The sequence below is a fragment of the Thamnophis sirtalis genome, unplaced genomic scaffold (genome assembly GCF_051295495.1).
Source record: "Thamnophis sirtalis isolate CommonGarterSnake01/CBP01778 unplaced genomic scaffold, rThaSir2_p1.2 scaffold_12, whole genome shotgun sequence".
NCBI lineage: Eukaryota > Metazoa > Chordata > Lepidosauria > Squamata > Natricidae > Thamnophis > Thamnophis sirtalis.
The window spans coordinates 37,325,931-37,351,179 of record NW_028261392.1 but is presented as its reverse complement, the minus strand read 5'-3'; positions in this window follow the sequence as shown (position 1 = coordinate 37,351,179).

The following is a 25,249-nucleotide window of genomic DNA, read 5'->3' as shown; positions in this document are numbered from 1 at the left end:
CTTGTTTAATTATGTCATGTCCTTTCCATTGTACATAGTTCTGAAAGTAGCTTACAGCAAGAATTAAAATAATAATGAAGCGGAAAAAAAATCCTCTTTTTAAAATAGCTAGAACAGCAGTAAAGTACCTACTAGCTGTTGTCACCTAGTTTGACTGAAGTCCTTTACTGCTAATTAAAAACTCAGGTTCTGAGATGAACTTGACTTAATGATGATAATGACAGCGCAAATGAATTTCAGGTGCATGATTCAGACTTGTAATAAGATAGACTGCTTCCACATTTAATACTCAAGGCTTTGAGAAGCCCCTCCTCCCGTTTCCTTTTCCAGTGACTTTCTCACTCCACTTTTTTTCCTGATGGAAACTTCTCATAGAAAAAGAATATTCTCTTTCAACTGCCAATTCCCCAAGATTTGACCCAGACCTACTCTGGGCAGAGCAAATAATAGCAATAGCAATAGCAGTAGACTTATATACCGCTTCATAGGCCTTTCAGGCCTCTCTAAGCGGTTTACAGAGAGTCAGCATATTGCCCCCAACAATCTGGGTCCTCATTTTACCCACCTCGGAAGGATGGAAGGCTGAGTCAACCCTGAGCCGGTGAGATTTGAACCGCTGACCTGCTGATCTAGCAGTAGCCTGCAGTGCTGCATTTAACCACTGCGCCACCTTGGCAAATAACAAACAAGATGGTTTTTGCTGTTTAAAAGCAAACTTGTGCCAGAAAGGAAGAAAGCCAGCAAAGGAAGGCTCTTCAAGTGTTTACTGCCTAACATTTCAGCTCCTGTCACTTTTCCTAAAGGAGAAAGATGAAGAACAAACCAAACTTGATCTTGGGGATTCATGCTTCAAGGTGCCTATGATCAGAAATATTTTCAAGTACTAATTACAATGGAGGCGCTGCTAAGAGCTGTAAGATCTTTGTAAGATTTGTTATGCAATCCTTGATTACCATATGAGAAAGCCAACTTCATGAAAACAAGTCTGTTACAAATTACATTAGCCTGGAATAATTTTATTATACCTTCATTTTCAGCCAGGCACAGCTATAGAAGAGGAATCATTAGAAGTGGTAAAAAAGAAATATCTTTAAGAGTAACTTGCCAACATTAGCGTGATGAGAGGCAAAAGACACATTAAGAGAGAAGTATAAATTTTATTTATTATTTTTTCATCCTAGCTTTATTACTTTATAAGTAACTTAAGTAACTTATCATTTCTTTCATGTACACTGAGAGCATCTGCAGCAAAGACAAATTCCTCGCGTGTCCAATCACACTTGGCCAGTAAAGAATTCTATTCTATTTGATTCTATTCTTAAGATGGCAAACATACCTAATTCTCCTATTTTTCCCACAACAGCAATCCTGCAAAGTGGTTGGGCTGACAGTAACTGGCCCAAAGTTATCCCCCTGGTTTTTCATGCCTAAAGTGGAACTAGAACTCATAGTCTCTTGGTTTCTAATCCAGCATCTTAACTACTACACCAAAGCGGGTCTCATATGTCCTTAATAAAGATTAATTTCATTTCCAACAAACACTGAGGCTGCTTTTAGGATGACAATATGAAAACTTAACCATGAAGTATATTGACCTTATGCTTTCTATGTGTTCATTATTGTAATGTGTAAGTATGGAAAATAGTATGATCTGGTAAAGTGGACTGCCTTATCATAAGGTTAGTGTTTGAACATCAGCAAGACTCTTGCAAAAAACTAACATATATATTTCTAGAATAGGGATGTCAAACTCACGTCGTCACGTTGGTGTTATGTGATGTATTGGGACTTTCCCCCTCCTTCATTAAACCAGGCATGGGCGTGGTCAGTATGTGACGCATCCAGCCTGTGGGCTGGGAGTTTGCCATTCCTGCTCTAGAATGTCTGAATCAGACAGATGCACTTATCCTTAGCATAAGATTCATAAACCATCATCATCATTTTCCTAGCATTTTTTCCACAAGAACAGGGTCTCCTTTTTGAATCAACAAACATTATCTTGTATCATCAAACCCATCATCTGGGTCATGTCTGCATTTTGACAGAGATGGCTGTATATCCATGGGTTGTGCAAAAAAACCAAAACACCCTGTTTGAGTGGTTTCTTGCCTGGGCCTGATGTCAGTTTGGTCCGTGTTCATCTCAGCACTACTCTAGTGGGTGGGCAGTATCCAGTGGCCTCACGAGGAGGAGCAGACCTCACCACCATTTATAAATATACTAGCTGATAACCTGGCATTGTCCGAGTATTTATTTATAGGGGGAAATGTCTGGACCAAACATAATTTCTAATGTATTTTTCAGAGGGAACCTCCTTGTGGAGTACTGTGAAGCCGTTATCATGACTACTCCACTGCACCGTACAATAGAAGCCATTTTACGGCAGTACAGTAGAAGCCATTTGAAGGCACAACAGGCTGTATTGTAACAGAACACTTCCCCCATGAGAGGTGTTAGGGGTGTCTTACCCCCACAGTATTTGTTTCCAGAGAGTAAGTCCTCTGTGTACCAAGTTTGGTTGAAATTGCTCAAAGCATTCCAGGTTATGGAACACACACACACACACACACACACACACACACACACACACACACACACACACACACCCATTTTTATATATAGCAGAATCTTTGGTCATGAATACTACTGACCACAACCAAATTTTTTCTGACCAAAAAATTCACATTTTTTTCACAGCCAATTTCCCCTTCCATGCCATTTTTTTTTGTAAATTTCCAAAATTAGGTTCATGTCACAAGCAAATTGGGTTGCAACCAAAGTTATATAATGAATTATAGTCGTAACCAGAGGTTCTACTGTATAAAGATATATGTTACATTCAATATTTATATTTTCATTATCAAGCTATTTTCTCCATTCCCCAATATTATCCTTCTTAGGTTTCTTAGGAAGCTGGAATGAAATAGACAAGCAGACAGACTCAGAGCTACAAGTTTAATACATCAGCATCATAATCACCTTGAACATCATCAGACTTAACCCAACCACCATCAGTCCATTGCAAAAGGCAGCTTTACCTGCAACAACTTACATCCTGTGACAATACCTTTAACACTATCAACAACATCTGCCTATCCAAGATCCCTGGGAAAAACTCAATAGGTGGATAAAAATGTAAACCCAGTCTAAACATCTGGTTGACTATGCAACTAAACATAAACTCCTAATTTACTGTAGATAAAACTTAGTAGTTATTATGAAAGAATGTTACCAACTGCTGTGCATCAAAACTACTACTGCAGTTAGTGTCCACATTTTTGCATATGTTTCTCTCCGTAACTTCATGTACATATATAAAAGCAATTCTCATTTGGAATGGAGTGAGAGTTTCCATCTGCTTCTTATTTTGCCGATGGCCAGATATGGTATCAGATCCTTTGATTTTGTTCATATGAGAATCAGCTCTCACACTGATATAACAAGAAAAAAGAACTTTATTGTGGAGAGTAAAAATGAATGGAAAGGGGAATAATGAAAGGTGTATGAAATCACACCTGTACAAACCAATCTTTGTCCACTACATACTAGATAAGGTAAATGTCATATCTGCATCAGACAATAAACAAAGATTCATGCCTGGATCACCTCTAATTTCGATTACTGCCAAGTACTCTTAGGGTTGCCCTTGAAGGCAACTTTGGAAACTACAACTAACTGAAATATGGCTCCAGGGTATTTACAACACACTTCTGTATGACCATGCATCTTTGTGAGCTGTACTAATTATTAGTGGACTTCTGGGTGCAATTAAAGATGGTAGTTGTCACCTTTTAACCTCTTCATGGTTCAGGGCTTCATAATTTATGACAGTGTCTATCTCTAATTATCTCTCTAAATATTATCTCTAATATTTCTATTATATCTCTCCCCATCCAATAAGAACTTAGACAGGTTTGGCATGTCCTGGGTTCCATTGCCATCTGGGTTACCCAAGAAAACTGCATCCAGATTTCATAGACCTAACCTTTTCTGTTGCTGGGTCATGTCTATGAAATACAACTCTTCCAAGATCCGGAAAGCCCCAGCCGTGGATCAGAGAGACTCGTGGACATGACTGACTTGTTTTGAACTCTTCAGTTGTCTCTGGTGCACTTATTTTAAGTTTTGCTCTATTTGGATGGCTATTGCTATAAGGTGAGTGGCATTTCATTGTACAACAACCTGGGTCATGGGTCAAGAAGGTGCTGTAGAAATAAGCATATTTTCCAATACTAAACCAACATAATACCATTCAATATGTATTAGATATAATTTTTTCATTTAGCTTTGTATCAGTATTTTTTTTAAAATAAAAATGAAATATGTTTTCTAGCCCAAGACGACACTTTGCCAGCCCCAATAGCTGACTGTGAAGGATTCAGATTGGTAAGTTTTTTGTTCTGCTGTTATTTAAAAAAGCACACTTTCAAATCTATTTTCTGCTGGAAACAAGTAACTTATCTTAATTTTGGAAGCATTTCAAATATTATTTTGAACTTTTATAGGAGAAAGTAAAAAATAAGCATAAAATGACATTGAAAGTTGGTGAATTGTTTATTTTTTTTAAATGAATGTGACCATTATCTGGGAGAAAAATTGTTGCTGAATTTTAATAAAGGAAGAGTATCATTTACTTCAAATGTAATTGACGTATGTATGTATGTATGTATGTATGTATGTATTTATGTATGTATGTATGTATGTATGTAATATATCATGGAATTATAAAGACAGTCATATACAAACACCTTTTTGCTTAATTGCATAACTGAGAATCTTTCAGAAATAACTGAGGAGGCTCCCTACAGTATCTTACATTCAAGAATTCCAAATTGCTTTCTAATAGTTTGATGGATGCACTCTCTCTTGGTTTCTTGAAATTGGTAGTGAAAGTCAGCAGGTAATTGCTAAAATATGTCTATGGTGCATCTGTGTTTCAGGTGTCTTGAATCTTAAGCTCCTTATGCATGATTCATTAATAGGATGTGGTGAAAGTTTAGATGTCAGTAACTGATGGTGCCAGAAGTGATACTGCATAGTGTCATCCTTTAGATCAGAATGGCAACATTTAACTAGCAAACCATATATTATATTATCTCACAAATTTCACTCAGATTTTGCATAAAGCATTTTTTTATTTGCTACTGAAATGTCTGCTTTAGAACTTTAGTTCTTAAAGAAACCAGAGAGAATGCTTCCATCAAAATATTAGAAGGCAATTTGGAATTCTTGAATGTAAGATAGGGATTGTCAATTATTTCATAATAAGATCTCTTCTCTCTTCTCTTCTCTTCACTCTCCACCTATTTTTTTTTAATTTTCTATAAGTCAGTGTTGACTCCTGGCAACTGCCTGGACAACTCCTGACATTTTCTTGGCAAGAATTTTAGAAATGGTTCATGATTGTCTTCTTCTTCCTGGGTCTGTGAGAGAATGGACTCACCAAAGACCAGTCAGCTGGCTTTATGTCAAAGGCACAATGAGAACTCATTCTCTTGGTTTCTAGTCTGGGGCTTTAACCACTACATCAAACTGTCTTTTATGCATTATTTTAACGTATTTATTAAATACATTTCTGTCCATCTGATATCACCTTCTGTTTCTTTTCATTGCTGCTGTTATAAACATATGACATTGTCCTTGTCTATTTGCATTGCTGCTTGCCTGGCATGAAATCTCAGGGAAATTCTATGCAGAAAATGTTACAAAATTTATTTTAGGGATTTGTCACAACAACGTTGTGGAATTAAACTAGACCTCTTCATATGACAATAAACTGCTTAATTCTGACTTCTGTTCTTATGCAGGAATAAAAGATACTGCCCACGTAGAACAGGGAGAAAGTTTATGCAAAATTTAATGTTCTGATAAAGTGCCCAGAAAATTAAGTAGTCTTTTTTTGAGGATTTTATTTTATTGAAAAGTATGTTAATCAACTTTACTTACAGTTTTTAGTAGATACAAAGACTTTCTGTTTATATTGCATTATATTTTATTTTTAGAACTTTAGTATAATTAGACAGATGTCATCAATCAAGCTAGACATTTAAACATATCAGTAACAGACTAGCTTAATACATTCCATGATTCTAAATGCTTTTTGCCCCACCCCATATAATTTTAATATAAAATATATATTGATATGTTTTAATCACATTTTTATCAGGAAGATAATGAGGAAAAAATCCAGTATTGGTATTGATCAAATATTTGCTAAATTGTTATTTTTCCTAAGATTATAATTAAGCCTATAAAGGACTGTTGCAGTAAAGATTTCTCTAAGGTGAGGCTGAGCCATTTAATTTTCCCAAGGGGCCACCTGAAAAACTGCCATATAGGTAAACTGAAAAAAAGTCACCTTCAGAATAAAAGCAATGCAGTTGTGTTGTGTGAATGATGTTCACTTATTTGCATTTGATTTCTAGTTTCTGATCAACCTCAGGCAGGCTAGAAGGTGATAGCTAAAAAGGCTGGATGTGCCCTGGGGTCATAAAATACTCAGGTCTGCTCTAAGAGATGGTCAAGGTGGGAACTACCTCAACTCTATGACCAAAACTCTGCCTCCTTATTACACGCATTGCATGGCTCTTGACTTTTCTGTCCCTTTGCCAAGGACATCCCTGTATTGTAGGATGCAGTTTGAAGAATGCCCCCATTCTTATCTAAGGTTGATAATGATATTTATTCTATACAGATATTATTGTGTGAACCCATGCTAGAAGAAATGATGTGCCTTAATATAACCTGATGAATCACGTCACTTGTAGTCTATATACAAGAGTTGTTATGTCTTGGCTGTCATTCTGCTAGCATCACTTCGCATCCTACCAGTCTGACATTTTTTGCAATGGGGGGAGGGAGGGGAATGTCATGCTGGAGGACATGGGGACAGGTTGGGAGCCAAACAGTGCCAGCTCAGAGAGTGACATGTGCCAATTCAGCCCAAGATCACTTAAAAAAATGTAGAGACGAAGCAGGTACACACAGAGGGTCTGTTACAGAGGTGGTATTCAGCAGGTTCTGACTAGTTCTGGAGAACCAGTAGGAGAAATTTTCAGTAGTTCAGAGAACCAGTAAATACCACCTCTGACTGGCCCCACCCTCATCTATTCTCTGCCTCCTGAGTCCCAGATATTTGGGAGGAAATTTTGCAGTTACTTTCCCCTGGAGTGGGGAGGGAATGGAGATTTTACAGTATCCTTCCCCTGTCACGCCCACCAAACCATGCCCACCAAGCCATACCATGCCCACCAAGCCACACCAAGAGAACCAGTAGTAAAAAAATTTGAATCCCACCACTGGTCTGTTACCCAAACAACCTGCAAGTTTTAAATTGGTCAAGAAAGTTTATATCATTTGTGCGCCAATTTGGCAGATTCTGCTTTGCTATTTCTGTAACAACTTTTGATTCAGTAAAATATACTCTTGGTCAAAATAATGGCCCAGGGGTCTTTCTTTACTAACTAACTTGAGTGGGATGGGTGACATATTATATGGATACTACTAAAGTCAACAACATCAAGAAATGCTTATAAAATATATGTCATTTGCATTTATATGGAATTTACATTTTCAAGTAAGAGATCTTAGAACTTCTCTTAAAAATGTCAAGTTAAATAGAACGTTCACAAAAATCTAAATTGCTATCAGGAGACTGTTCCATAAAAGACTGTTTCCTACCATGCTCCTTAAAATGGAAAACTACACTCTAACTGCATATTTCCATCTGTCTTTATCTACGCCTTTTAATTATCATTATTCAAAATAGTGCCTTAAAATGTATTATAGAGTTATAAGCCAATTCTGTTGTAAAGGTAGCTGGCTGTAGTTGTAAAATTCTTCGGAGAAAAAGCGATGTGAAAGTATCTTTCCAGCTAAGTTGAAAGAGTGAACTTTCAGTTTCTTATGCAGGGCAGCAGCAGTAGAAAAGTCCTAGTATGTGGAAAATTAATCATGCTATCTCTATCTGACAGCTCAAGTGATTATTGTGTAGAGGCCTTCCATATCGCAAACTAACAGAAGATAAATTTGATCAATTTTAGGCAGCTGACATCTGCTTTATAGTCATATTCTAGTAGAAGCTTTTGCTTCCCAGTGATAGTGCGGTATTAATTTACTGCCAAGGTAACAATGGTTGAGGGGAACAGAAGTTGTCTTCCATGTGGCTGAAGATCATACAAGTTCCATTTTTATTTAGAGAGTTTTTATATTTCCAGCTAAGTGGAGAAACCACTAACTTAACTGTTGGCTTTGAACCCTCTTTTGCCATTTCTCCTGCTTCACATCCCAGGATTTATTTTTTTGTACTTGTAAAGAAAATGAGTAGATAGAACCAATATGAGTAGATAGAACAAATATGTGCCTAAGTTATGATTTCATTGATTTATGAGATGAAGATTATTTTCTGTCTTGAAAATAAGTTATTCTTTTGTGAGGCAGTGAATGGGGGGAAATTAGCTTGTACAATCATGGGAACAAAATCTTGCAACATTAATAAATTATTAAATCTCTTCCAGCATGCTTTGATTAAAAAATATATCTCACTACTATTTGTGAAATCTGCCATCACAGGTAGGGGAAAACATTCCTTTCCATAAGGGAAGTATCCCTTGGGTCAGATTCAATACGTAGTGAGTTATAACCATTGCTTTAGTAATCGTTCAAAGTTAGCATAGCACTGAAAAAGTGATTTATAACCAGTCCTTACACTTATGATTGTGACAGTATCTCTGTGGTCACATGATTGTGAAACAGATGTTTGGCAATGGCATGTATTTACACCAGTTGCAGTGTCTCAGGTTCATATGATTGCCAGATCTAAAATTGGGTGTCATCATGTGATGACTCATTTGATAACCATATTTCTGGAGATAGGAGCACATAACTGCCCCACAACCAGCAACTAATTTAACTCTGTTTGCATTTTCTGGCTTCATATAAGAATATTATTTTTCCATCATGTAGCAAGTCAAGCCATAATGTCCATTTTATATGCTGTACTTCAAATAGTTGAAGGCAAACATGTCCACTGCAATTAGTTACTGTGGCCTATAGAAAGAATGTCCTCTCCCCTATACTCATTGATCACTGACTTCCGTTACCATTTTTTGAACAAGGTTACCAGTAGAACAGTGAAAATCTGGCCTTTATTGATCGACAAGTTTATTGATAGAACAGTGGAATAATGGATTTTCTTTTCCTTTGGTAAGTACATTGCTTTCCAGCTCAAGAATGGACTTGTAGGGTTTTATTTGTTTTAACCAGGTAAAATTGACAAGAAAAATCTGACATTTTCCCTTTCAAGTCCAAGAGAGAGAAAAAATAAATAAAAGTGGCACTTCTTCTCTTTACCTGTTCAGAAGGATTAAAGAAATGGGAAATGGATCAAAGAGGCTCTTTGGTAAACCCAGACTGAACAGAACATCAAGCTTTCACCATAGACAAAATACAGAAATACTTTGACTCCAGAAAGTGTTTTCTTGAATTGGCTTCATTTTTAGCTCTTTTACATCCAGGAGAAAAACAACATAAGTAATGGAAAAGTGTGTCTTTTGCTTCTTTTTCATACCATTGGTCTAGGAAACACATCCATACCATATAAAGGACGTTTCATGGATTTGAGCCAAGAGAATGAAGGCAAATATATGCATCCCGGGATAATGTTGCAACATCCAATTTGGGTCAGGCACCAGAAACAGTAGTTTAGTCTTCCAAGCTTTTGGACTCCTGCTGGAGCACATCCTCAGGGAACTTTTCTTTATTGGAACATGTGCTTTGAGCTATTCTAGGCATTATATTTAGTTGGTGCTTTCCAATTGGTTGATTGGTGTGTTGATGGATGGTGATTGCCTGTTATTTCCTTGTGCTGCCAAGTCCTCAAGTCCATGAACTCAGAGATCCTTGAAATTCAGTTACTACCATCTCTCCCCTTTACTTTACTTTATTATGTATTCTTGAACAGATTGTCCTAATCTCAGGTTTGCAATTGAGATGATCATGTTTCCCCCTTAGTTTTCCCAATGGTGGGTTTCAAATTTTTTTAGAACCTCTTCTGTAGGTGTGACCTGTTTTGTGGGAGTGGCTTGGTGGTCATGTGACTGGGTGGGAGTGGCTTGGCAGTCATGTGATCGGGTGGGCATGGCCAACTTGGAAAATGTGGTGAAACTCACTTAAACGACTCTCTTGCTTAGCAACCAAAATTTTGGGCTCAATTGTGGTTATAAGTTCTCTCTCTCTCTCTCTCTCTCTCTCTCTCTTTCTTTCTTCCTTTCTTTTTCTTTCTCTCTCTCTTTCTTTCTCTCTCTCTCTCTCTCTGTGTGTCTATCTGTTTGTCTCTCTCTCTCTCTTTGTGGCTCTTTGTCTCTCCCTCCCTCTCTCTCTGTCATTCTCTCTGTGTGTCTGTCTGTCTCTCTCTCTGTATCTCTCTGTCTCTCTCTCTTCCCTCCCCCATCTCTGTCATTCTGTTTGTGTATGTGTGTGTGTGTGTGTCTTTCACTCATTCTCTTTGTCTGTCTCTCTATGTCTATCTGTCTCTCTTCCTCTCTCTCTCTGTCTCTCTCCCCTCCCTTCCCCTCTGTCTCTGTGTGTGTGTGTGTGCCTGTCTCTCACTCATTCACTTAATCACTCACTCTGTGTGTTTCTCTCTCTGTGTGTCTCTTTCTGTCTGTCTGTCTCTCCCTCCCCCCCCTCTCTCTGTGTCTGTCAGTGTCTCTCTGATTCTCTCCCTCCCTCTCTCTGTCTCTCTCTCTGTGCCTCTGTCTGTCTGTCTGTCTGTCTCTGTCTCTGTCTCCCTCCCTCCCCCCCCCCTCTCTCTCTCACACACACAGACAGACACACACATACTGTGGTCAGCTTGTTGAGTGTTCCAATCACATTTGAAACACTCAACAATTGACCTGCATTTATGGTTTTTTGCAGCATTCTGTAGTCATACGACCAAAATATATGGTTAAAGGTACCTGGCAGTGGCATTTTTCCCTAGGGGGTCCGCAGAACATCCCAAGACCGATGCCACCACATCTCCCCTCTTCGGGGACAGGTCCTATTCAGAAGGACGAGGACTTCATGGTCCCCCTCGTGTTCCTTGTCTTCCGGCTATGGCCCCACTCAGTGGAAAACATAGGCGCACGAATGCCCCATGTAATTACAGCCCAGAGCAGGACCAAAGCCACTCTCCCAACTGGCCCTTCCTCCCTTGGAGGGCTTTGGAAGGAAGGTTATGCAGAAGCCTGGGTGAGTGAGAACAAATTCCCGCTGTTACAAAGTCTGTAATTGTACGGGCTGTGCTCGCGCACCTATGTTTTCCACGGCATGGAGCAGCAGCGAGGCTCTGCGCAGCCGTGATGTCTCCCGAGGCCATCCATGAGGGGCAGGGTCCACCTCGCATTCCTTGTCTTCCCAGATGGCTTCTGAAGTTATTGCCAGCCGCACAGAGCCTTGTCGCTGCCATGGAAAACATAGGTGCGCATGTATAGCCCATACAATTACAGTCTCAGAGACTTTTTAGTGGCAGGAACTTGTTCTCACTCACCCAGGCTTCTGCAGAAGCTTCCCTCTGAAGCCTTCCGAGGGAGGAAGGGGCAGTTGCGAGAGGGGGTTTGGTCCTGCTCCGGGCTGTAATTGCACAGGGCATATGCGCTCCTATGTTTTCCACAGAGTGGGGCCGCGGTCAGAAGACAAGGAATGTGAGGTGGCACAGCAGTGGCAGTGTTGGGGGAGTCAGGGCACTGCCCACTGAGCAGCGTGACCCACAGCTAGCCCAAGAACAGTAGCCACCGCCACCGCCAGCCGTCCTGCACCACCATTGCTCACTACCACTCTGGCTGGAGCCTGGGCAGGCACACAGAGGGGGTGTGGCAGCAGCAATGGCAGCCGAGCAGGGGGAATGCTTTGATGGGTGCTGAGAGAAGGAAGCAATGAAGGAGGCTCCAGGCTCCTTTCCCCTCAGCTATGCTATCTCCTTTCATTCTCTGCTGCCCAAACGAGTGAATGAGGCAGACGGAGAATGAAAGGAGATATCATAGCCGAGGGCAAAGGAGCCTGCAGCCTCCTTCATTCACATGTTCGGGCAATGGGGGGGGGGCTTTCTCACATGCCTTTGGAGAAAAAAAGAAGGCGTGCGAGAAATCCCGGTGGGTGGGAAAAGCATGGTGCGGATGGGCAGGGGGACCGAGCAAGCGATGACCAGAGGGGAAGGGGAAGTGAGTGAGGGGGGGGGGCAGAGGGAGCGTTCCAGTACTGTGCCACAGGACGAACGGGTTCCAAAAGATACACAAAATTTAATGAATGGGTTCTAGCGTACCAGTTAGAACCCGACTGAAACCCCCCTGTGTTTACCATACCAAATTTTCCCAATCTGATATGTGCTATTAATCTCTACATACAGTACATATCATCTGATCTCTCCTATCTAATATACACAAGTCACTTATGTGTTTTTCAGCTGTGTTGTCTGTACCCCATGGAAAGCAAACTGGAAAGAGACATTTGCTTTCATGGGACTTCTGTATGGGACTTCTTAATTTGTACAATATTGATGAATGATGAATGCGGAAGGATGCCTAACAAAATGGACAGAATCTAAAGAAAGCTCAGAAACTGCAATCACTGTTGCAAAGCTAAAAGGGCCCAATGCTATTTCTGAAATGAAGTCACTTTCGCTATGGTCTCCCTGGTAACCACAGAATTCAAAATATAGCAGCTTCTTTTTGAAGAATATTCCAAAAGCATCCACAGTCCCTCCCCACTTTTCTTCCTGATTCTTCAGCTGGTATTACAAGAAGAAAGTGGCAAAGAGGTGGGGTAGAGTGGGGGAAAGGAAGCAATTGCATGATAAATTGCCACTGGGGAAAAAAAGAGCTGAAACAACTGACGCCTGGCTTTTAAGAGCAGGGAAAACAAAGAAATAAAATATGTGACGTTTCCTACATTGCTGCCAATTTCAACATAAAATAAAGGCGGTACATATCTATTCTTCTCCAATAGTTATCTGGTTGAGAAACACTGGGTTATTAATTTGGTAGAACAGGATAATACAGAATAATTCAAAAATGCTTTTTGAAATGGACTGGGTGGGGTGATAGTACTGGGAAGATCTCTAAGGGTTAGGCTTAGGGTCACCAAAATATGATAGCTTTCCTTAAACCAAGTTTGTATTTCACTTTGATTTATTATGGCAATAAAAATCAAATATTGAAAATGAGCAAATAATTTTAAGAAACACATAAAGGGAAATGTTATTGGCAAAAATAATAATAATAGAATCCATATGCAGTTTGCCTCTGACATTCCTGCTAGGTTGGCTTCACTCCTCAAAATTTATTGTGGATCATTTTTGGTTTATTTTGTCCCCAACACATTCCCAGTTAAACCCTACACCCAGATCACATATACCACACTCAGTTCAGCTAGCAAAAATATAGCTTTATTTACTAAACATCAACAAAATTCAAAGTCCCAAAGGAGTGGCTTTTGATTATTCCAGTTTAAATCTTTTTTGTACATAATAGCAGAATAGAAATGTAATGCAGGAAACTATTAGGCAATCCCTCCTTGATTTTGAGCCATTAAAGAAACAATTTGGTGAATGGAGATACATGCAACATTCTGCAATAGGTTTATTAAATATACTTAGCTGAAAGCTGATGTATCACTGATATACTCAGTTGAAAGCTCTTAGGAGTTTTAGCAGTGTCCACCTCCAATGAAGAAGCTTCTTGATCATACAAAAGTTTCTGTATATGTTCAGCTAAGTGTATATACAAACTCATTGTGAGCCTTATTACAGCATGCTTATTTTTCTGAGCAACTTTCCTAACTACTACAATAAGTAAAACTTTCCAGCAATCTATAGTTTTCTTTTTGCTATGTATATCTTTCTTAAGAGACAGTTTTTTGTGAACAGTGTGAGCTTAGAAAAATGCAAAGCAGTCAAACTTGATGCCATTCATGCTGGGAAGAATGTGCTTTGTCAGATTCTTGAATGCTGAGGAAAAAAAACCAAATTGTTGAAGGATCTCTCTTGCATCTCTACTTTCAATCAAAACCACCTGCACTTTAGCAAAACATTAGAAAGCACTGCTTTCTCCATTTTGGTGCCACAGCATTTTATTTCCAAAGTATAATCTATTTTAGTTAAACAGTATAAGTTGATTCTTCTATCTTCAGCACTTTTGTAAATCTAGAGTAAGTAACACAGCCATTTATATTGTCACAATTGGATAGCTAGCCCCCAGGTAAACTAAAATAATTTGTTTTTATTTCAGAAATAAATTTAGTGGTAACGTAATGGCTGAAAAAGAAGGGGTAAAGAATTGCTAATAAATCAGAAAGGTAGAAAACTATGTAGGAGGTTGTCTACCTGTTTCTCTACATTATTGATGGAAGGGATTTTTTTTCTAAATCAGGTTCAGTAATGCAAGAGAGTCAGGTAGTAGAAATGAGAGAGAGATAAATAATTGGCCAGAATGAGCTGGAGATCTCACTGCAACCAGATCTGTGGCAACTTCAAGTGGGTCCTGACCTTCACTCACCCTTCTTAAACAGAGATCTCAGGTGGATCTGCTCAGCTGCAATAAAAATGTCTTTTCTATTCCTACTGCCATTTTCCTATAGTATTGTCTCTGTGTGGTGGAATCTGTAACTGTGTTGAGGGGAAGAGTAAAATGGTTGGCTAGACTTGAATCTTTGACGGGGAGGAAATGGCTGAAAAAATATCTTCCCTAAAACTAATCCTATCCAAAAAGCTTCTTCAGCTCTGACACTGGCTGCTGAAAGCACGCAAATGACCAGCTGCCTGCAAGAAAAACAAATCCTTCCATTCCGCACCATCTAGTCAGAGCTGAAGCAGCTTCTTGGATGAGAAGCAAAATGTCTTCAAAATTTAAAAAAAAAACGAAATCCAGTTGCCTCCTGTAAAAACACCTCTGGGACAGCTTTATACCACTTTCATTGTACATAAATGGTGAGGAGGTAGAGAGGGTTGGTAGTTTTAAATTTCTGGGCATTTATATCTCGGAGGACCTCTCATGGACTACGAATGCTAACATGCTTGTGAAGAAGCCACAGAAGAGGCTGTACTTCCTGAGAATGCTCAGGAAGAGAAATATACTCAGCATCTACTTCTGTCCTACTGTCGCAGCACCATTGAGAGTGTCCTGACATATGGCATTCTTGCATGGTATGAGAGCAGCTCTGCAGTGGTAAAAAAGCTCTACAGAGAATCATTAAAACTGCCCAGAATATCATCGGGCTCCAGCTACCAGTCCTGGATGACATCTTCGCATCTCGCTGTTTGAGGAGGTTTCACAACATTCTCAGAGACTTTTCCCATCCTGCTTACAATGTTTTTGGACTGTTGCCTTCTGGCAGAAGATACAGAAAAATTAAAACTCATACTACACGTCTTCTGAATAGTTTTTATCCCAGAGCTATAATTGCACTCAACAATGAACTAAAAGGCCACCATCAGTGAGCTGTTGGACAGTATTACTTGGGCTGTTGTGTGGATGCTTGGGTGGTTTAGGAGCGGGAAATTTTTGGTGGGTGGGGGTGTGTTTGGGGATTGTCATGTGTGTTGGGCCTGGTCTCTGGATGTTATGTGAATTCCGTTGTATGGGTATACTGGGTGTATACGTACAATGACAATAAAGTATTATTTTTCTTCTTTTACTTCTAATAATCTTTAGTCCATTCAAATAATGTCGTAAAGCTGGAGTTATTTTCATTTGTTCTTATGTCTCTGGAGATTCTTCAAATCTTTAACAAGTATCCTTTGTAAGTCCAATATAGGAAAATTATCCAGGCCACTCTCTTGGTAAATTATTTGCAGTCCTTTTTAATAAATAAAACACCAGCTGGTTTCTATTGAAGTGTATAGTCACATACTTTTATATGTCACTGTTGTGACCTATCCATTGTAAATCCACTAGCAAATATTGCTATTGACATATGAACGTTTGAGTCTATTTTTCAAAAATCTCCTTCAGTATTTTTAGTGTTAGAATAGTTTGCACTGTTCTATAGCTGCTATAGAAGTTTATGTGTTCTCCTTTAATTGAAATCTTTAGTTTCCTCTGGTATCCAATGTTTAAAATCTTATTTTATTATGCTTTTTTTTTTTTAAAAAAAAAAATCAAAACCAAAGCATTTTTTCCCCCAAAGAGGATTTTTTAGAATTAATTCCAAAAATCTTACTTCAAATTTATCTGGACCCTTAGTTTATTTATAGCTTTCCAAAATCAAAGCTTTAACAAACATTTTACTGTTTTTTTAAATGTTTTTTTTTAAGTTCTTAAGTTTGTAGTTAAATTTTTCTTTCATTAAGGATTGAAAGCAAACTCAACTTTGGTTTTCAAACTTGTTAATTCAAAGATTTTTAATAGCTGAAAGCCATTTCTAAAAGCAATTACAAAAGTAAGTGTGCAAATTTAAGGCCTTTCAAAGACCTTGACCATGATTTGAACAAGATGGCTCTTTCTTCATCTCTAACTGCTCAAAACCTGCCAGATTTCACTGTTATGCAATCTTCCTGTGTGAAGGAATTCTCTGCAGCACTTGTGGTTAATGTCAGGTCATCTTGTCTGGAGAGGTTTAAAGAGCTGGTCTGCTTACTGGATTTCATTCTGAGCTGCAGTTGTCAGCTCCACTTTTGGAGGAGCCATCTTCAGTTCACTGTTTCTCCTCCAGAAGTCACTTATACTACTTTATGATGTGACATTGCTATGACAATGTTGTAAGTTCTTAAAACAACCCCTCAACAGCCAATGTAAACATTTTAATAGTATCCATTGAACTAGAACACATATCTTTTATTTCTAATATAATGTTGTATCATGATATATCAGGACCCCCCTTCATTAAACTGGGTGTGGGCGTGGCCAGCACATGATGCATCTGGCCCATGACAGCCCTGATCTAGAGCATTGTTTTCTAGTTCAAAGTCTCACTCATCAGAGTTAAAGTGCAGTATTATGTTTTGCTGGCTATTGAGTCTTTTTACAGTTTCTCTTATAAATGAGTTCTGAACATTGGTTTTGTAGTATGTAGTTTTTCCTCAGAAGATATGCTAGAGTGTCCTAAACTGTCAATCAATACAATTTTTCTTTAGTGTAAATCAATGTGATTTTTATTTATTGATCAGCAAGTTAACTGCAATTTATTTCCTTAATAGAAATATTGTAAAATCTTGACAAGGAAAAATACTTTTGTCCATCTATATCTAATGCATCATGCAGAACTTTCCCACCTAACCACTAATCTATTATTGATCAGAATCTTGAGAAGGAGATCATCCATGCCCAGATATCTAGAAGCATTTTATAAAACAGCTACAGAAGCTTAGAGGAATATCTTTTAATAATTTGAAGAGGGGGTGCTTTCTATGTGGTTCTACAGAAGGATTCACATATGTTGTTATTATTTACATAATGTTTCAAATGTATTATGGAAATCTACCTAAATAAGCTATACTGAAATCCACATTTTCTGTGGTCTTCAGTTATTAGTTTTTATTTTGATACATATTAGATTAACTATTGGAATTTTTCTGTTAACATGATCAGAGGATTAACTGGAATAAACTTTCAGTTCATTTCCTCAGCAGATGGGAGTATTTGCTAACTATGTCTGAGTTGGAAGTTGGACCTGAATAGTATTTCCAAACATCAAACAATATTATGACCGTAGGGTAGTCCTAATAAAAAATATATCTTAGAAGTAGGCAATGGTGAACTAGTCTCATGGTATTATTTTTTTTTTTTAACAGAACTTTTTTTATTTTTCTTTAAAAAAAAAAACACAAATATGTCATCATTTGTCAATCATTAAAACATTGAAGTACAATTTTTTTTTTGTGTGTGTACCCCTCCCTCCCTCCACCCCCCCACCCCCCCTCCTCCTTCCCCCCCCCCGACTTCCCAGAACCCGTACACGGTATAGAATTTTAACTAACACAGTCTAAAATCTATTGAGAAAAAAGAAATAAAGAAATTAATGACATTCTAGATTGACCTTAGCTTCTTCTTACTGAACTAACTTTAAACAATTTAAATCATTTCTGATCTTAAGCATAGGCTAACTGGAATTTCTTAGTCCCGTATTTATTTTGTATATAGTCGATCCATTTTTTCCAGTCTCGTTTATATCTCTCATTTGAATGATCTTTGAGATATGCCGATATTTTAGCCATTTCAGCTAAGTTTGTTACTTTCAATGTCCATTCTTGAATTGTAGGCAAGTCTTCCTTCTTCCAATATTGCGCCACCAACAGTCTTGCTGCAGTTATCAGGTGCAGAGTCAAATTGGTCTCTACCACTGTAAAGTCAGTACATATACCTAGTAAAAATAACTGAGGACTAAACTTTATCCTTCTTTTAAAAACATTTTGCATGACCCACCATATTTTTATCCAAAATGCTTTAACCTTTTGGCAGGTCCACCATATATGATAATATGTAGCATCGAGAGAACCACATCTCCAACATTTAGGCTGTACATTCGGATACATAGAAGCCAACTTTTTAGGATCTAAATGCCATCTATAGAACATCTTGTAAAAATTTTCTCTCAGATTTTGAGCTTGTGTAAATTTCACATTTCTTACCCAGATTCTTTCCCATGTATCCAACATTATTGGTTCCTCAATATTTTGAGCCCATTTTATCATACAATCTTTAACTAATTCTGTTTCCGAATCCATCTGTATCAATACATTATATATCCTCTTTATATGCATTAAGCTTTGATCTCTTATTTGTTTAAACAAATTATCCTCAACTTGAATAAAACCAATTTTTTGATCTATTTTCCACCTAGCCTGTAATTGCCCATACTGGAACCATGTTTGAACTACCTTCTCCTCTTTTAATACCTCTAAAGATTTTAATTGTAATACCCCCCTTTCCGAGGTAAGAAGCTGTCTGTAGGTAATTCTGTCCTGTTTTTGTGCTGTGTTCATATTTTCAATTGCGTGTCTAGGAATTGCCCACATGGGTATCTTGTCATTTAATTTATATTGATATTTCTTCCAGACCCGCAATAAAGCATTTCTTAAAATATGACTTTTAAAGTTCTTATCCAATTTTTTGTTGAATAACAGGTAAGCATGCCAACCAAATACCAGATCGTGTCCCTCAATGTTCAATATTCTGTCATTGGTTAAGTGAATCCAGTCACTAATTACAGATAATACCACTGCATCATAATATATTTTTAAATTAGGTAGTTTCAATCCTCCTCTCTCACGTACATCTTGCATTATTTTCATCTTTACCCTCGGCTTCTTTCCTGCCCACACAAATTTGTTGATACCCTTCTGCCATTCTAAAAGGTTCGCATCTTTTTTAAGTATAGGTAACATTTGGAAGAGAAATAAAAATTTTGGTAAAATGTTCATTTTCACTGCCGCTATCCTACCCAGCAAAGATAAGTGCAATTTCTCCCATTTTTTCATCTCTGTCTGTATGCTATGCCAAAGTGGTTCATAATTATGCTTATATAATTTCCCATTTGAAGTTAAAATGTTAACTCCAAGATATTTAACTTTTTTAACTACCTCACATCCTAGCATCACTCCTAATTCTTCCTTTTGTTTAATATTCATATTTATAGCTAATATTTTGGTTTTTCCTAAGTTTATTTTAAAGCCCGACACTTGACCATATTGATTAATCATATTCATTAAAACCATACTAGATTCCTGCGGTTGTTCCAATATTATGACCAAATCATCCGCAAAAGCGCGGACTCTATATTCTTGCTGCCTAATCTTGATCCCTTTTAAACCATCCAAGCCCCGTATTTTATTCAACAATACTTCCAAAGTTATAATAAACAATAATGGGGACAAAGGACAGCCCTGTCTTGTACCTTTTCCAATTTGAAAAGAGTCTGTTAGACTTCCATTGACTATAATTTGTGCTGTTTGCTGTTGGTATATTGCTTTAATTGACTGTAGAAAATTATCTCCTATCTGCATTTTTTGCAGTATCTTCAACAGAAATTGCCAGTTAACTCGATCAAAGGCCTTCTCAGCATCCAAAAATATAAACGCAGCAGGGATCTGGTTGTTCTTTCCCAAATATTCTAATGCATTAATAATTAATCTAACATTACTTTTCATCTGTCTCCCTTGTATAAAACCTGTTTGGTCCGTGTGTATCAATTGTTGAATGACCAACATTAACCTATTTGCTAATATTTTAGTAAAAATTTTATAATCTACATTCAGTAATGAAATAGGTCTATAATTTTTGGGTTGAGTAGTATCTTGTTCTTCTTTGGGTATCAAAGATATAAACGCTGTCTTCCAAGATGGAGGGACTTTACCTTCCGTTTGAATCATATTAAATAATTCTCTAAGAGGTTCTACCATTTCTAACTGTAAGTTTTTATAGTAAACCGCTGTCAAGCCATCTGTACCTGGTGCTTTCCCTAACTTTAATTGCTTAATTACCTGCAGGATTTCCCCCGAGGTTATTGGTTGATTCAATTTTTGCCTGTGTTCTTCTCTAACTGAAGGTATTTTCTCTTTGTCTAAATATTTGTCTATGTCTAAACCATTAATTTTATCCCCTTTATACAGTTCTGTAAAAAATTCCCAGAAAGCCTTTTGAATCTCTTCCTGTTGAAACACCTCCTTCCCTCTGTAAAACAGTTTAGATATATTTCGAGTTTTCCTTTTTTTCCTAATCTGATAAGCTAACCATCTGCCAGGTTTGTTTGCATTACAAAAAGTATTGTGTTTTGCATATAATAGATTAGTAGCCACCTGGTCAGAGATCAACATGTCAAATTGAGATTTTAATATGTTAATAGCTTCCTTAACCTTTGTATCGTCTGGGTTCATTGTTAACTCCAGCTCTTTTCTCTTAATTTCCTCTTCCAGTTCTGTTCGTTTTAACCCTTGCTTATTTCTATGTGTTTTATTTATATTCATCAAAACTCCTCTCATATACGTTTTGCTTGCGTCCCATACAAATTCCATAGATGTACCCTTATTCATATTCAAAACAAAATATTCAGATAATAATTTTTTACAATCATTAATATACTTTTCATATCTAAATAAGTTTTCATTCAATCTCCAAGACCTTCTTGCCTGCACTACCCTTCCCAACTCCATCCAAACTGGATTATGGTCAGAAAGGACCCTAACTGCAATCTTTGTTTTCTTGACCCTAGAAAGCAAATCGTTAGTGGTTAGGATAAAATCAATCCTTGAAAGGGATTGATGCCTGTCCGAGAAGAAAGTGAAGTCATATTCCTCTGCATTTCTTTCTCGCCAAATATCTCTCAATTCAAAATCATCCATAATGTCAAAGAAAGATTTGGGTAACTTAGCTCGCATCTTGGTATTTAGACGGGAAATCTTCTTATCTCTCTTAGTGTCTATCACTCCATTCCAGTCACCCAATAGTATACAGGAACTATAGTCCCACTGTACTAATTTAGCATGAAGATTTCTATAGAATCTATCTTGCTGTTGATTGGGAGCATAAATTCCCAAAAGTAATGTCTTTTTCCCTTCTAAGATTAAGTCTAAAGCAATATATCTTCCAAAGGGATCTGCTTCTATTAATTCAGCTTTCATATCTTTTCTTAAGTATACAACTATACCATTCTTCTTTTCCATAGCAGAAGCTGCAAAATGTTGACCAAGTTTTGAGTTGATCAAATATTTTTGATCAGTTGACTTGATATGAGTTTCTTGCAAACAAATTACATCGTTCTTAAACTGTTTGAGATAATGAAATATTTTCTTCCTCTTCTGTGGAGAGTTCAGTCCATTGACATTCCATGTTAAAATCTTAGTTGTCATTTTTGGTTGGTTGAAGCATTTTTAGAGCTTCCTGCACGGCCTGTTTAACCTTAGGTCTAGCTCCTCCCATTGCTTCCAGATTTGTTGTTGTAGATCCTTGATCGATGGCCGATGATTGTTGATGCTGTTGCTTTTTAGCTTGTTTCTCCATACGTCTAGTAGTCATGCGGCTAGGTCTTGGTTCCATAGCACCTTGCACTTCTAGAGAAGAAAGATGCTCCATCTTGTCTGATGGTTGTGTAGTTTGCTGTCTATCCTGTCTTTCTTGTGGTCTTTCTCTGGGTCCAGATGGTGCAGGGTGTCCGGCCTTCAATATATTATAATAAAAATCTCGGGCTTTCCATACAGAGTTGAGGCGGTACCTTTGCTTATCAAATGTAAATATGATGCCAAATGGTGCATCCCATCTATACTGTATCTGACGATTTCTGAGTTCTTCGACCAAAAAAGCGTAGTCTCTCCTGGCTCTTAACATTGGAGGTGGTATCTCTTTCAAAACAACCAGGTCTTGACCGGCAATTTGAAGCTTAGTGTTATAAGATGCTTGCAGTACCATATTTCTAAACTCTCTTGTAGTAAAATATATAACGATGTCTCGAGGAAGCTGCTTCTGCTTTGCCAGCCAGGAGTTGACGCGGTAAGCTTTGTCAATTTGCCAGCCTTGATTGGTCCCTGGTCTTCCCATCAGGCGGTCAAAAGCTTCCGATAGGATCTGTTTCAGGTTCTCCTGTTTCTCCTCACGCAGCCCCCTTACTCTTAATGCGAACTCCATTTGTCGGTACTGTATCATAATAATTTCTTTTTCAGCATTTTCCACTTTTTGTTCCACCACCTCTGTTTTCAATGTCAAGTTAGCATTGGCATCATTAAGAACCTCTAAAGTATCTTCCACTCCAGAAATATGTTCTGTTAATACAGTTACAAGACTCAGCATGTCGTCTCTAATTTTATCAACCTTAGCCTCAAATTTCTCATACAACTCCTGTTTAAGTCCTTTTATTTCACTTTTAATTTCATTTTTAATTTCTTCTTTCATTTCTTTTATTTCCTCTTTTCTCTCCTCTCTATTATCTCTAAATTTATCTTCCATTTTAATTGTCTGTGCATTAAGAGCCTCGCTTAGATTACTCAGAAAAAATTCTTTCGTTAACACATCCCCAGCAGGGGGCGTAGGAAGCGGAGGCTGCAGCTTTGTGCCAGGCACTGAGGATGTGCCCCTGGAAGTAGAGGGTGACGACTTCAAGTTAATATTTGGTTTTGAGGCCATTTCAAAATTTATCTGCCTGCAGTTAATAAAACTCTATTGCCTAAATAAGCAGCTTTAAAAAAAGAGGCTTTTATTTTGAAGTTTAAGGCTTGGCAAAACTTTCAGTGAGTAAACATTGTAACAAGACCATTCAGCAGATTCATCACCATTTAACTTCCAAATAAGCAAGGTTAATAAAGGAGTAAAATTCTTCTATTGTGAGACCAAAACAAATGATAAGCAATCTCTTTTGTTTTGCATTCTTTTGAGGGTTTGCATTGTCTAGCAAAAAGTGTTCGTTATTACCGGAGAAACCAGGCTGCTCGGCGCCATTTTAGAAGCCTCTGAGTAAATAATTTTTCGGAGGAGAAAAAGAAAAGAAGCTAAAATGTTGATAAGCAATTAATGTCCACAGTGAACGGATCCAGCTCGTGATAAGAATAAATCAAACAAAACTTTGATCAGAGTGGGAGACACCTACTTTGTCCTGCACAAGGCAGTTTGAAGTTCCCAGCACGGACAGCCGTTCTGCCTTGGGCTAGCCCCCCTTTCCTTGCAAGCACAAAAGCTGCAAAAATCGAAGAGCATTTGCCAGCAAAACAGTTTCTTCTTTCCTTCTTGCCTGAAGGATAAGAAAACCTGATAAGACGTCAGATGGAAGATCCTCTAAACAGGTACGTAGCCAGGAATTCGGAGGCAGCTGATTTTTTGCTGCTTCCACCAGTAGGCTCCTCCCAGGAACCTCATGGTATTATTATAAACATTACATAGATAGGTCCATAAAGTCACCAGAAACTGATTTGACTTGAAGGAGATTACTTTTTTCATTGCATTATCCTATGTAGATTCATATAAATATCCTTCCTTGATACCTATCATATTTGTAACTACTTTTCTGTCTACCATTCCCAAAATTAGGTTACTAAATCTAGGCAGCTATCAGTGTGAATATCCTATATGCCCTGATAAAATGCTAAATCATGCATTTCAAGGGCATTGTAGGAAATGAAGCTTGGTGTTCTCAGCTTCTTGCTACTCAGCCTCTAGCAATGGGGGTTCCAAATGCAAGGCAAGATCTCTGTTTCCCACCTCCCCCCAGGGAGGATTTTGTTAACAATCTTTCAAGGCTGAACCCATCCTACTTGCTATCCTGTTCTTCAATACAAAAACTGATTTGAGATGGAGACTAAATGAAATGCTATCTAATGCAGAGCTTAATACTTCACCAAGCTGAGATTTTCTATACATATATTCATCCAGATAATGAATAAAACAAGTTTACATAGAGGAAAGAATGATACTTACAAAATGTGACTGCAAGGTCAGATGTGACTACCAAAACAAATAAGCTTACAGGACCGGAAGAAATACTTATATTTAACTGAAAGAAGATACACCTTCCCTTAAATAATTACTGTTAAAATGGAGAAATAACTAGGTTCGTGAAAATATGCATGTTGATGTATATGTCAAGGGTTACAGTTTTGGAGTTGGGTCCATCTTAAATTCAGAACTATCTTCTTTTTGGGGAAATGCGAGTGTTCTACTTTTGATCAGTGCTGGCTCTTGGTGACTACAGTGTTCTTGGCAATATTTCAGAAATGATTTTCTATTGCCTTCTTTCTAGGGCTGACAGAGAATGACTGATCCAAGGTCACTCAGATGGCTTTGTGCCCGAGGCAGAACTCAGTCCCCACCCTCCAGTTTCTAGCTTGATGCTTTAAGCAAACTGGGTGGACATAAGGCTACTGTAAATAAGCTACAGGACACCTGGTTCACATAAGAAACTATCCCATCCACAACTTATATCTAGGCAGAAAATTATTTTCAGTTTTGCCCATCCTGGTTTTATTACAAGCTTGTGCCAGATTCTGAATATTCAGTATACAGTATATAGCTATGGCTCTATTAAGTCGGTCTTGCTGTGAGAAATATTAAAAGAGGTATTTTTTAAAATTAGTCTATGTGGAGAAAATATAAAAATGTAACATTCACAATTGGCCCCCACAAAAAATCAGTTTAGGAACATTTATTTTGTTTATTGGTGCCCAGGAGATGCATCCCATTCCTTCTTTACTGCAAAACCACAATGCCTCCACAGCTCAAGAGCCTCCTACAGATAATATTAGGATGAGGTATAAATAAATATCATCAAGGCTACTGAGGTGCTTGTAGCCACAGCTGTG